General features: G+C 40.3%; 1 protein-coding gene and 1 non-coding gene across 2 annotated transcripts in view; one reads left to right on the top strand and one right to left on the bottom strand.

The window, feature by feature from the left end:
• The window catches only part of tkv (serine/threonine receptor kinase thickveins), a 282,020-nt gene that overhangs the window by 42,555 nt on the left and 224,093 nt on the right, over window positions 1-15,372 (top strand). The gene's annotated exons all lie outside the window — the stretch shown is intronic.
• On the bottom strand, window positions 4,825-4,895 carry TRNAG-GCC (transfer RNA glycine (anticodon GCC)). Its single transcript has one exon. It is a non-coding gene; the product is annotated as a tRNA-Gly (tRNA).

Here is a 15,372-nt window from a genome sequence, read left to right as displayed (position 1 = left end):
GCGCAAGGCATACCTACTTGCATACATACATATAAACTTGGTTTAATTTTATGTATGTATGTATGTATGTAGCTCCTTGTGTGTAGCTGCACTCAAAATGTATTCCGCCTTGGGGCTCGCCACTTACCTTTTTACAACGTGTTGGCAAGGAACGCGCCCCAGACAGGCGACGAAGTGGCGACACGTTGTCCGTCTGCTGCTCCCCTTTCCCTTTCCTGCTCTCCCCTTGCACTTAAGTTGCATTGCGACCACCCTCCCCACAGCAGCATATATTAACAAAAACAACAACGACCGATCGACTGTGAAACCTGTATCCTCCTCCTCCAACAACAACAGTAACTCGCAACAAGCCAGCAGACGTTTGTTAAGACAAACGATCTTCGAAAATGTGGCACAGTGCTCAGGATTCAGTGTGAATTCGTGTATTGTTTTGCACATTGTGTGATTGTATGCGCCGACTGCATGTTGCAACATTGCCAACGCCATTGCCATTGCCCATTGCCATTGCTTGGCTTAATTTGAATCGTTTGTCTGCGCGCTTCTTGGCTTTGCCGTTCGGGTCTCATGATGATTGCCATTTGGTTCGCCTCGCATACGGCTGCCTGGAATATTTCTGCTTCCTCTCTGCGCAATGTTTTGCCACAAATTTTTTTATATATTTTTTTTTTTGTTTTTTTTTTCTTTTTCTTTTGCACTGTTTGGACTTGTTTTGCCGTGCTTACAATTAATTCAGGTGGCGCTTAGCTCTGGAGCGTTACTTGTGGCATTGCGTGGCGGCCGCGGCCGCACAGCATCCTTCTGTGTTGCTGCTGTAATCAAGTGTTTGTTGTTGCACGGGAGTGTGGCAAGTACATGTGGTAAGACATTTCAAGACAAGCGAACAGGTTCTTTGCGTTACACACGCTCGCTTATATCTCTTTACACATGTAAGTATGTATGTATGCATGCAAGTAAGTTTGTTTGTTTGTTTGTAAATATTCGCGTGCAATGTCACGAAAGCCTTAAAACGACTGATTGCCTACTGCCACTGCAGTGGTGGGGCGGCTACTTCTTTTTTTGCGCTGCTGATAGCGCCATTCCGCAGACAAAACCTGACTCCTAAGGAGTACTATTGAGATTAATGTCCAAAGGTTTTTAATTTAATTTGATAATTTCTTAAAAGTATTTTAAACAGTCGCACAGTACTTCTCTTCCATATAAAATGTAGGCAAAAATAGAATTATGGACGGAGTATACGCCCATTTTTTTTTATTTTGAAATCAAAAAATATTTAGCGGTCGCTTAAAGCGCTCAAAATTTTCCGTGTATTTTTTTATATGGGAAAAATAAATTTTTTCGTAGAAATGGTATAGAATTCTTGAAAGTCAATATTTTTCGAATAAAAAAAAAATTTTTTTCTCGAACACCGCAGGGACACCCTGTGTTCAGTATTATTTTAAAATTTTTATTCCCGTAGTTCTCTACTGTCTACATGGGAATAAAAAACGTCAATCTAACATTTCATTTCAAAGAAAGAATTAAAATTATTAGTATAAAATTTTTCTGTGTAATTCTTTGTAGTGGATAAATTACCTTTACAAAAATACCAAACACGTTCGCATTGAAGACAACGAATTTTTCGATTTTTGCCCACTTAGGTGGCACTGTGAGTCGTCGCGTTGGCGCAATGTGGCGAGTGATTGACTCTTTTATGCCTCCCCTCTTTAACTTTTCAATTATTTTTAAATAACATTTAAATGGGTTGCGATTAATCATTTTCTCTGTTTTTATTTCATTGCAGGTAAGTTTATATACTGGAAAATATTTTAAATGATCTACAAGCGTGAGTAATGTTATTGCAAATTAAATGGAGCGAATAAGTGATGCCACCTGGAACTGACTTTTTGTCTACAGTGATTAACACATTTTTATAATAGAACTCATAACTTAGTCAAAATGGCAGTTTGATAAGTCAGCGGCCTTTAGAATTTTCCACGGAGTACCTTTAAATGAGTAAAGTTGAGAGAACACGTCCCTGCGGGGTGCCCCTGCTCACCATGCGAGGCAAGCAGGCGCTGATCGGCGCCCTAGTCTGGTGGGGCTCACTGGAAAAGGCTACACTACAACTGGAGCGTGTACAACAGGCTGCACTAATTGGTATTAGTGGGGCACTGCGGACCTCCCCCACATTAGCACTGAACGTAATGCTGAACGTAGTGCCTGTCGACGTTGCGGGCAGAATTGTCGCGGCGCGAACGGCTATTAGCCTCTGGGGAACCGATCGGTTGACCAACTTAGGGACTGGACACTCTGGAGGGCGCTTCGGTTTCATCCCTCATCGTACGGATTACTGCGCCGCCGATATTACTCCTAGAAGCTTCTTCTCTGTCCATTTTCCCTCAAGGGAGGAGTAGGCCGGGCGGGACTTTTGAAGGAGGGATGCGGTAAAGTTCTTTACGGATGGATTGAAACTGGGCGGCAGGGTTGGTGGTGGGGTCTTTTGTCGAGAGCTTAGCATCAGCACTAAGTTTAGGCACCCGGACTTCGGCAGTGTATTCCAGGCGGAAGTAGCTGCTATCAAGGAGGCGTTTTTCAGGGCCTTGAGTTCGTTGGAGGTGCGCTCTAAGTTGGTTAAGGAATGTCTGCTCTCTCTTTCGCGTCGGAATACTTTTGCATTAGGCTTATTTGTGTTCCGGGTCACAGCGACATTGAGGTGAACTGTGTGGTTGACGATCTGCCATTGATCGCTTGTGGTACACTCTTGGATAGATGGGTCTCATGCCAGCTTAGCGTCCTTTTGGCCGAGGGTGGACCGTGGGCGGTCGAGGGCGCTCCACAGCTCTCACTTCCGGTGGTTTTAACGGGTCACTGTCCTATCGGTATTCATGCAGTAAGGCTGAATATCCCACCGAACCCCTTATTTAGCAGTTGCTTAGAGGAGGACGAGGTGGAATCACTTCAACACTACCTTCTTAAGTGCCCAGCGTTTGCGAGGCTAAGGTTGAAGTTCTTTGGCTCTCCCTTTCTAAATAGCCCCGAGGAGCTCTGGAGCATTGAGATTAGCCGAATTTGTAAATACGTAATCGGCTCGGAGCGTTTTGTCGATATAGTTTAGGGGACCTTTCAACATAACCTAACCTTTAAATGCAGCTCTGTTGCCTATCAATTACCAAATGTTATTAGTGTACTATCACATTTTCAGCAAAGCTACGTCATTAGCGATTGAAAACAGACGACCTCGTAAATTGTGTCGCAAACTTAATCAGCGAATTTCGTGTGCTTCTCTCCAGCCGCTATTTTTTTCTTGGAGATCCCCTCACTGAATTTAGGGAAAGGCTTGTTTAATACTACGGAGGCGGTCCGATAAGTACTTCGACTACAAAAGGAAAACGAAAATTATGGACAAGTGGCGATTTCTTCTTTTCGCTCGATACACTTGACACGACGGCGATGCTGCAACTTCTTTAAGCCATCTGAAAAATACGTTTTCTCGAGGTGTGCAAATGATACTTCCGTGGCGCCGATTAGCACCTCATACGACTCAAATTTTTGCCCGGCGAGACTTTTTCAAGTTTGGAAACAAAAACAAGTCGCACGGGGCCAAATCTGGAGAATACGGTGGAGGGGGCAGCAGTTCGACCAATTTGGGCGTGCCGATGGCGGAGGTGAGAGCCTGTGCGTTGTCATAGTGAAGAGCACTTCTTTCTTCGAACCGGCCCATTAATTCGGCATAATAGAGCCCTGCGACCGTTTTGCCCTACCCCAGGTAGTCGATGTAGATCGCACCTTGTGAATCCCAAGAAACGGTATCCATCCCTTTTCGAGCGGATAGGACAGTCTTCGCTTTCTTCGGAGCACGTTCGCCGGGTGAAGTCCACTCGTTCGACAGTTCCTTGGTCTCTGGTGTGTACCAGTGGATTCATGTTTCGTCGACAGTCACGAAACGACACAGAATCTCCTTTGGATTGCGCTTAAACAGCATAAAACACTGATCTGAAGTGGTCTGACGGTTGCGCTTGTTGTCCGGAGTCGCGACGACAGCTTTCCCTTGCGCAAAATTTCATGCAGGATATGACACACACGGTCTTTTGAGATGCCTAATGTTTGAGCTATCTCGCGCACCTTCAATCGGCGGTCTGCCAATACGAGATGGTGGATTTTTGTAACGCTATCCTCCGTCGTAGCCGTTTTCGGGGCACTTGGGTGTGACTCATCAAAAACCTACGTGCGACCACGTTGAAACTCGTTAAACCAATTTTTGACGGTCGCCATAGAAGGCGAAGAGTCACCGTACACAACATCCAAACACTCTTTGATTTCACTGTGCGGCTTTCCTTCCAAAAACAAAAATTGAATCACCGACCGATATTGCTCTTTTTAAATTTTTCTAAAATCCATGGACACGCCCGCTTTCACACGCCGTCAAAACAAAACTATGAGTCCGATTCGGCTGAAATTTTGACACCAGCCGTCTACGAGAAGGTACTACACGATAGTAACTTTCTTTTGCGATAGTGGCGTCATCGGGTGGTTAGGATAAGTACTTATCGGACTTTCCTCGTATGTGGACTCTGTACATTTGTTTTTCGCGAAAAAAACAAAAGTTGAGCTTCTTACATTTTCAAAACTGTATATCGTGCTGTGGGCAGTCTGCTTACAATGTAGATTGGATGCTCTCTTTAGAGATACATAAGTCGCCCAAATAATTGCAGGGACTTTTACCATGGAAGGACCTTCTGTACAATAAAAAAATAGCAAAAAGATTTTATTTAGTAAATTATTATAACTTAAATACCTACGTATATCGTTCACTAATTAATAAAAAATAGTAATAAAAAATGCGTGTGCATCGGCCGGGAATCGAACCCGGGCCGCCCGCGTGGCAGGCGAGCATTCTACCACTGAACCACCGATGCCTATTGATTAGTCCAGTAAATTGTCGTTTTGCAGAAATGATTATTTGCGCAAATAAAATTTGGCACACAATAAAAATATTTGAACGAACTAATCTTAAAAAGAAAATTACTAAATGTGTGTATGCCAATGTTTATCAATATTTAAAGTCAATTTGCTTTTGTTGTTTATATCGCTAATATGTTAATCACGTGGTTTAAGTTCGTTATCTCTTCAATTAATTTATATATAGTATATAGCAATCAAATTTAAATTTTAATTAAAAAATACATTTATTGGCACGTTTGCTAAAAATAAAGGTCTTTGAAGGTGCTTGCTGGTAAGGTGTTTTCGATTTTGTGTTATTGTGGCTCCCGCTTTAGAGAACAATTGTTCACAAGGAGCTGACGATACAACAACTAAAAAATGCATGAATGGTGTTTAATTTTTAATAATTGCATGTTTTTCAAGATAACATTTTTTTTTTTATTTTTTATTAAAATAGGGTTCGTGCTCTTACAAAAACATATAAACTTCAAACTTTATACAGAATTTAGAAAAATTCCGCAGTTTTGTTAATTTTTTTCGTAAAAGGTCTTGTGCATATTCTTCCACAAAAAATTCATGTTTATATGGAAAAAAGTGCAAAACGCCGTCACCAAAAAAAAAAAAAAAAAAAAAAAAAAAAAAAAAAAAAAAAAAAAAAAAAATACTAAAAATCAGTGCGATTTTTTAGCCGCTCAAAACTTGCACTAATTTTACTAGTATTTTATAATCCTAGTAACTGCATACCCAAAAAATTAAAAAAATTCTGGCTGAAGCTCGAAATTTAGACAAAAATTTGTGCAATTTTTCTAAATATATGAAGTTTGAAACTGTGATTTATATGGTTTTTGTTATAAAAAAAAATATCAAAAAAATTGTACCTTGACAAACATTGTAAATATTAAAACCAAAACAACATTCATCCACTTTTGACCGCCACTGTAAGTATAACCTCACACCCTTCTAAGGGGTTGCTTGTTATAGATAATATGAGTACAGATAAATACATTGTTAATTCATCAGCTCTTTTTTACAATAAAAATAATTTACAATATTTTCTGCGCAAAGTAATAAGAATTCATACGAAGAATATTGCATAAATGCCAATAGTAGAACTGCCGTTGCAATCTAAAGCTGGCATTCTCGGGTACCTACGCTGCATTAAAAACAAAAAAGTATTGCAAGGTATCGATATCGGAGTAAAAAAATACTTGGTATCGCAACAAAAATATCGAGCATTTACTTGCACTACTCGCTGATATCGTTTGATCCCTACTCCGTACTTGTCTTGTAGTCAGTTTTTTTGTTTCGATTATGCGACTGGGTAGTTGGTTCTACCAATCCATGCGGCTCTTCAAAGCTAATATTTTTTACTTCATCGTCCCTCTTCTCGAACTTTTATTTTAGTTAGTTTTGATCAAGTATAATTTATTTTATTTTTTTTTTTTAAGTTTTTAATTTGTGCTCTTTTTGTTCAGGCAGTTGACAAGTGTACATATATCTGTTGAATTTTGGGTTCGTCGTAGGAAGGGCCCATATCAAGAGTACTGCGTGGCTACCAAAAAAGCTCCATACATGCTCTCTTTACCTCCTTCATACTACTCCTTAAAAGCCTATAAATAGCTCATTCAGAATCACATTCAGTGATACCGTTGTAGGAGATCTCGATTTACGTGCTGAAATAAATTGTTCTTTCAGTTCAGCTTCTTGTCTCGAATAGTGCTTAAAAAAGTTAGTATTGCTTGCGTGATACCGTCGCAATGTTATCGATAAAAGGAAACTCTATCTACTCGAATTAAAAATGGATGTCGCTCCATGCGTTTAATTCTTGCTCGCATTAATTAATGACTTTCCCATTGTTGCTTCATCCGCTAATTCTTTAGTTTACACTTAGCTCAACACTAATCGAATTAAGGAACCATTCACACAGCAAAACATAACTCCTTTTTTATTTGATTAAAAAATAAAAACCTAAGAGTTTTTATTATAAGAATAATAAAGTTTCTCAATAAATCGAATTTATTACGCTTATTTCCTGTCAGTTTTGCGCTGCGCTGTTTCCCTTTGTCTGCGAGTATTTCCATTTTACTCATTCTTTGTGCGCACAATACATTGATTAATTCTGACACCATTTATCACGCTACTATCCCGTTTCTGAAGAAGAAATCTACCCTGTATAGGAGTATACATATAAAAGTAAAAAGAGAGCTGATGAAGCTAAAGTTAAAGCACGAAATTAAAGAATGAAAAAGAAAAATAAAACGGCGCGATTCGATGCAACCAACGCAAGGAACGTATCCATCGATGTATATGATTCTTTGGCTAGCTGGCTGTACCGATTCATTGGCAAAGCAGCAGCAGCAGCGCTCACAATAAAATCCAATCAAGCGATTGGTTGCGCATGCGCGTGAAGCCTCAACGGGAACAAAAGCAAGCCCAGCAAAAAGTGCTGGAGTACTCACTACAGCGCACCACCATTCTACAAATGTATGTAGGTAATCTTGATGAAGCACAGTATGTATGTACGTAAACGTAGGAATTGAAGGTGGTGGCGATTGGGAAAAATGAGCTTCGAAATGGAGTGAGCCTCATGCGAGGTGGAGGAGCAGCAGCTAAAATGCATGCAACCACGTTTCAATAGCCAATTTAGCGTGTTTTTCTACTTGCTGCGAACGGTGCTATGCCTGAGTGAGCTGATGCTGATGATGACGATGGCTATGCTGGTGGAGGCAACAAATCCAATTTGACACGCAATCACGTAGAACCAATCGTTTTGGAATTTAGTATTGAATAGCGCTAGTTTTTCTTCTTTTCTTTTTTTTTCCACACGGCGTTCGTACATTTGTACTTGAATCGTCTGCTCCCCAAATCCCCAATAGCTTAACTGATGCATTTTTGCCACACTCGAGTTAAAATGTGATTTGCATTTTTGTAGCTACGCTGTGCTTTCTGGAATTTTTGCTTTCATTTTTTTCATTTCAAAAGTTGAGTAATCTCCGATTGCGCACGCACAACCAACACGCCCGATCAGTCTGGGGTGCATGAATGAGCTAAGGTGGCTGGCAATTGGCCAGGCTATGAACGTGAGGAGGCGGTTGAACTGAGCAGTAACCCAACCAAAGTACGTCCTCTTTATGACAGTTGCAGCAGCCGTGGCAGCACCTCAAATAAAATGCTTGCGGAGAATGTGCGAGTCAGGGATGGAAAAGTAGGTACAATTGTACCTTTTTCCGACGTTTGATGACTTAAAGGTACATTAGGTACAGCCACTAGATTTTAGGTACAATCATCTTTTGATCAGATGCATTTTTAGTTTGTTTTTATTTTTCCTTTACCGTGCTAATATATTTACTTGTAGGCACGGGAGAAGCTTCGCTTTCATTTTGAAGAATAAACAATTCTAAAGAAAAGTGGTCCAAAAGAAGAATTTAAAATAGTTATATTATGTATTATCTTAAACATCTTACACTGTTTTTAGAGNGCTATTTGACCCATATTCGCTTTTTGATTTCTGGAAATATATTTAAAATGCTTTCGAAGTTACTTACGGCAATTTGATTATTTTCTAGCAGACTTTTCCTGTTGTTTTATAAAAAGCTGGATAAAGAAGTATACTTCGCAAAGTGTGTTTTTTGTCTTTTTCGCCAATATTTTTCAGTAGTCAAAATTAAACAAAAACAACGCTTCTTCGATTCCCATTAGACTATAGTCTATAGATATAGGCTCAGTTAAAAAAAAAAAACCTACTCATGTTTAAAGTACATCCATCTTTTGTATTCATGTTTTAAAAAAAAAAATTTATAAAAAAACTACAAATAACTGATGTAAATTTTTTTAGGTACAAGCTGTCTCATTTAGGTACATTTATTTTATGATATTAGGTACAATCTGAAATTTCCATTTTTCATCCCTGGTGCGAGTGGTCTTTCAAGTGTCGCCATCGCCATAGTTGCTGTGGTGTGTGCGCGCTACGCCTGCGCGCATTTGCGTTATGATTAATGATGTTTTGTGCGAACTCTTGCGTCCTTCCGTCGCCCGCAAAAATCCTGCCTTTAATCTCACGGCTAGATTGTGCATAGCCGGAGAGAGAAATGTGCGATTATAATGATAAGAAACATTGTGCGTGTGTGTGAATGATGAGCCGCAGGCCAAGCTGCACACTGCCAAGTAGGAGTACAGCGCGCTGCGCGAGTCAGAGGTTGAACATGTGATGCGGCGTTTGTGACTCTGACCGTGGCTATGGATGTGACTGTGGCTGTGACTGTGGCGTTGGAGGTTGGCTCGCGCAACCTGACACAATCTCTGTGTGGAAATCTAAAGTCAAGTTCAGCTAGCTGACCGACCGCCAGTGCACCAAAATGCTTAACCATCCAACAGGCGGTCCCAAATATTTACGCCAACCTTGCCCGCTTATTTTGCTACTATTTTTCTTCTGGTTGCTTTTTTTTGGTGTTTTCTCTTTTTTTAACTGCCTTTTTTGTCTGCCTTTTCATGCTTTACGATTTACTCGCTTGCTTGCCCGCTCCCCTCTTGATATGCCTCTCTCAATTCTTTTCATTCTTTTTCCTCTGCATCCCATTTTTTTCCGCTGTGCGTTGCCAGCACTTTTTGCAATTTTATGGCGGCAAATAATTTATTTGATCACACTTTGAAGGTCCTCTTTGAAGGTGATGCCGCTGCGCATTTACTCTATTCATTTTCTGTAGTTTATAGCATTCGCTCCTTTCTCGCCGCTCGTTCGGAATTCTGCTGCCAATTGTACTGGATTCTTTTGGCTGATTTGTGAGTGAAGTTTAATGGAAGATTTATGCGCCCAAATTGGATGCTGCTTAGGCATTTTGAATAGCATATTTTTGCATAGAGATGGAAGGATTGGAGCAGGGTGGTGAATGAGAGGCTAGAGGCTTGGAATTCTATTTCGCACCTTGGCTAATGAGTTCTCAGGAAAGAATTTTTGGTTTTCGATTTAGAGTTATATAAAAAGACATTAAATTTATTATACATTGTCCGAATTTCAGCCTTATTTCGGGGCTATCACTGAATCCATCGAATTCGAATCCTTTCTACGAATACATACGAAAAAATTGTTAACACTGAAGTCGAGTGAACTCGAAAATATCGTTGCCAGCTTCGAATGGTGAACTTAGATGATTCGAAATCAGCTGCCGTAAAGGATTTTTACGTAGTATATGTACGTAATTTTGCTCACCATACCCTAGCAATAGCAATGGCCCAGTAAGCAAAGCACTGTATGAAACTACCTCTCTATGAAACTACCTCTCCTTCTCGTATGTATGAAGTCCATGCTCTTGAAGATTTCAAATACCTCCGCTTGGAATACCAGTATTAGAGTTATCAGTAAGATCTGACACTATATTGGCGTGAAGCCAGCTCTCAACCATAGGGAACTCAATTCTGTATTAAGTTTTCAGCGGATGCGGTTGCGTATTATCCTGTGGTATTGAAAATACACTACCTTCTGGATCTCTGGATCCGGCAGTTCCCGCTTCGTTCCACACTTACTAACTTTATTATAAGCCTATCACTCTTCATATCAGTAAGCTCTAAGAGATGCGGGCAAAGATCTTTTAAACATTCTATATACATGCTTTGTATAGGCGCGCGTAGAGTAAAAGCTCTCTCTGCCCATCGCTGTTCTTTAACAACAATTTTTAATCATCATCATCTCTCTCTGTGAGCAATAACCTTTATTTGACATTTGGGGAGCTTTGTGGCTTTGTCCAGCTTCGTCCAGCTCCGCCTTTTCGTTGCGATAAATTTCCAAAGGCAAAAAGCTGAGGAATTGGGGCACTGAGATTTGAGAAAAATGTTAAGACGTCTACTATTTCAATTGAAATACGAGTCGCCGAGGTTGAATTCGTCTGCAAAAATACATGGGTTCCTTTTAAATTCGTTATTCAAACGCATACTGTTGCTCTCGTGTATAATGTACCAAGGCAAATAACTGTAGACCCTTTGCTGCTGATCATTTGTTGAACCATTAATTTCCATCCAAATCTTTCCTTTCTGCCTCACTACTCACCTTGGCTACCGTTGCCTACTTTTGCTTTCCCTCCGGCAGCAAGAAGCATTCGCGCATTAAGCCCGCGAATTCGCGGCATTGCCATCAGCTCAATGGCATCAGCGCTCAGCCAACTGTTCGTGCCTTCCAAATGTTATCCAGACTGACTGCGCAGCAGCCAATCCACCAGGCGATCGGTGAATCGGTGAGCCAGCAACGCCGCTTGGCCATTGTAAAACTGACAGCATTGGCGACGTAAAGTCGCGTCTTTAGCGCGTCTGCAGCTCGATTCGCGCGTTTCAAGCATTGCGTTTACCTTTTTCACGTTCATTATTTTTGTTTATGCTGCTGCTTGCCGGGAGGCTGTGAGATCTTGTTGCTTTTACCTTACATTTCTCTTTATTTTTCAGTTTGTTTTTTTTTGCTTGCTTGTTCGTTTGCTTGATATATTTATGAACGAGATTTGAAAAGATTTTAAGATTCATTCTGCGATTTCTCCTGCGAGAGAACGGCAACGCGGGCAGCCAGCGAACCTTCCGAAGCTTTTGTGCGAAACGAGTTGTGAGTTGGCTTATGTACCTATAAATATATCCATGTACAAAAATACATATGTATTTCGATATGTACCTGCCACGGAGAAGGTATGAGAAATGCGCTGCCATTGTTGCCGCTAGCCGCTACATATTGTTGCACTTAGTTTTGCTGATGCGGCTGCTTTTGCGGCTTCTTAGTGCAAAGTCGTGTATGACTTTGCATATACAAGTGCATACATATTTGGTCCTACATTCCTATGTATGTGCGTATGTATGTATGTAACGAACGCCTCGGAGCGTAAGGCGCATAATCCTCGCAATCGCTACCGTCTCAGCGGCGTGGCGGCGCATAATTTTTGACCGGTAGGCGTATAGCAGACAGTGTGAAATGTGCAACATGTCTCACTGACGCGTCTACAAATGCAAAAAATGTAAAAAAATCGAATGAAAGAATGAAGCTACATATTGTACATACCTACATGCATGAGTAGTGAATGCCACAAGTGTTAGCGCAGAAAACATGAAATTGCAATTCTTTCGCTTACTTTTGAAAATTTTTAATACATTTCTTATGTGCATAGGTGTAGGATGCCACAGCCCCGAATGTCTTATTACAGTAAGGGGATTCCACTGATGGAATTCGCTAAGTATTAGAATTGTGGATTGAGCGTTGTAGCCACCATAATACAGTTGACTGCGCCGATATTTCAAATGATTAGAAAGACGCGAGCTTACGTCTAAAAGTGCCGTATTCCTACTAATTTTTCCTTCCTGGTACATAGTGTCAAGATTTTCAAAGCACTCAGTCATTTTACCAAATCATATGTATACCTGAGACCCAGAGAAGGGATAAAATGACAATGAAAAAGTGGGGCGAAGAAGTAACGGCTCCACTGAAAACTATCCATAATTAACGATGAAACTGATTAGAGTATGGGGGAGAGGGAATGTAGATCGTTGATAATACTTATGGCGACTATATGTTGTTTCCATTTATTGGGTACGTAATCTGTCTCCTCTGTCAGAGGAGGAATTTCGGCACTGCTCTAGCTGGCCATTTCAGGAAACACTTGGTTGTTTTGGAGGTGTCATTATTGCGTGAATGATTTTCATGAGTTCATGGCTCCGGTCTAAATGCACTCTGAAAACAACCGCGGTTCACTTACGGCCAGTTCGTTACTTTGCACTTTACATACAGTGTCTCGGTACCAACATGTGCCAAGAATAATTTTTAAAGTGGTTCATGCGACTTCCAAGGTCTTTGGAGATGGTGCGCGACGACTGCTCTCATCTACTACTTTCAGTAAAGACCTTCCTATCCTACTCTTTCAGGTATAAGTTTGTCATTTGGGCTATTATTCCAACTACTTTCGGAATAACTTACTGAGCCCGGAACTCTGTTTGTCATGCCACAATCCAATGGCTTGCTGAATAAAGTGTTAGCGAGTGCAAAGTCGCAAATGTTCCTGCAAATTCTTCGTCACTATCCGAATGTGCACTTTCGTTCCATTGATTTACCTACAGATTAACTTCCCACCTAAGGTTATCCCTACATATGTATTTATGTACACCTCTCACTTTCGCGGAAGACGTAATAAATACTAGGGTTGTCTTGCTGGAGTTGACCACAATGACTCGTACTTCCACTCGGAGGCAGATTTGCCCATTGTGAATGCCCTCTGTGAGTGCCAGGAGAAGACACATCCTTCTAACCGAGGTTAATCCATAATGTCAGTGTTGTCACACCATTTACTATCCCGGACGAAGCCGTGAATGTTCGATATTTGCTTCTGTGCTATCTCCGCCAAGCTATTGAAAAAGCGTGATCCCAAGTGCTTGAGAAGCCTTGTCTTGTCTTGATTTCTTTTCATCCTCATCCCGACAACTTCTTCAGAGGGAGCCTGTTGGTATACGCCATCGATGGAGCATTGGTGCCCCAACTGCAGATTTGTTTAGTGTCATTAGTTCCTCAGTACGAATCTTATTGAGTCTCGACCACAAGGATCTTGAGACCTCACAGACATCCAAATTGATCCAAAGGTCATTGGTTACTGTTGTGGTGTATTCTTCAATCCGCCCTTCAGAAATCGGTGGCAGTAGGGAGTTGTCCGCTTCGTTAATTTGCACTTCCGAGCCGTTCTGTTTTATATTGCTATGTCCACGAACCCAGCTGAGAAAGGTTTTGACGTGCTTTCGATTCTACCACCTTGGAGTCTAATGTTTTCAATGCCGCGATGGCTGTCAACGAATATAGTAACGTTCCCTGACAGATATTTACTATCCCGTCTTCTCCATGGCAAACATCTTCGCCTGAAAGACACTGGCTGGAAGACTGATTGCCTTATTTAAAAGTCCTTGGAGTACAGACCCGAGCCGACTGCTTTTTCCATCTTAGAGCCATCGGTGTAGATGGAAATACCATCATTTACCGACAGAAGGCCACCATCCCGAACTTTCGGATTGGAAAATGTATGGAAATCTTAAAACTAAAATCCCAGGATGACGTGAGGTAATCAGTTTCGACATCTAAGTCGGCCTTGATTCCGTATCGCCGTCCACTATTTATTACCTTCAAGATCACTGCGTGCCCATAGTTGGTCTGCTTCCATAATTAGTTAACTGTCGATTCTGAGTTAACTACGCACGGTGAAATTGGCCCTAAGGGCCCCTTTTGCGGCTGCATCTTACGAATACCTGTGGTGGCTACAGGTAAAATATCATGTTCAGCCCTTCTTCATAAATTCATAAATTTTATTCAGTATTCTTTGTTTCTCATCGATAACAACTGCGATAACATATCGATAAATAATTCGATAAAATCATCGATAACGATTTCGATTAACATATCGATATACATATGCAAAATGTATCGATAAATGGTTGTATTTGGTGCATTATCGACAACGATAACATAAACGATTACGAATGGAATTAAATACAAATATTACTGCAACATGTTGCGCCACATATATCTACTGCGTATAAAGAGGTCACAATTATCGACACATTCCACGCTTCTGTGTACATAAAACATATCGATAACAATTTCGATTAACACATAGATAAAGATTTCGATATCAAAAATTTTATTTGGAACACTATATGTAGACAACGATAACTAGCGCAATTTCGAATGGAAACAAAACGAATTGCCTTTGCAACATCCTGCGCAACATATTCCTGCACTCAGCGTATAAAGAGTTCACACTTCTGAAATCATACATACAATGCAATAGAAATTTTTTTCTTTTTTTTACCTTTTATGTTTTCCTCAGCATGCAGCATATGAACATACATGCATACATACATACATACATATGTGTATAAATATTTGCCAAGTGTAATCGCACGTGCAGTGCTCTTAATCAATATATCAATAAGCAATATTGTTTATCCGTAACGTTGTTCGATTTGTTGGTGATACAGAAATAAATATAGACTGAAGCTTTATTGCTTATTGCTTAGTGCTTATTGCTTATCGAAGTAGAATATCTTTATTGTAAGTAAACAAATTGACTAAAGGAAATGTTATTTATTATTTCACAAAAAAAAAAGGTACCAAAAAATAACGAGAAAGAGGTGCAATAATTGTACCCAATCTACACCGCCATGAAGTGCCTAAACGAACGAAACATATCTAACTTCAGTGAAAAGCCTCACTAAATTTTTTAATTGGTTTTCTGTGAATTTCTATGTACAGTTGAATTTATTGCTTCTCAATTATCGCATACTGATATTCAAGTGTGCTTTCACATAAACGGAGCTATGAAGCTTTTAATAAAAAAAAAATGACTTTGGAATAAATATTACTTCAGCACAAATTCAACAGAATTTCTCATTACTCTGTCACACCCAGTTGCAGTTCTACTTTGGACGAAGTTTTTTTTTTCATTTAATTTT

This window comes from Rhagoletis zephyria, unplaced genomic scaffold, assembly GCF_001687245.7.
Source record: "Rhagoletis zephyria isolate East Lansing unplaced genomic scaffold, Rhagoletis_zephyria_1.1 Rzeph_scaffold_00186, whole genome shotgun sequence".
Lineage (NCBI taxonomy): Eukaryota > Metazoa > Arthropoda > Insecta > Diptera > Tephritidae > Rhagoletis > Rhagoletis zephyria.
The sequence above is the reverse complement of the archived record's forward strand: the minus strand, read 5'-3'. Positions and strand labels throughout refer to the sequence as shown.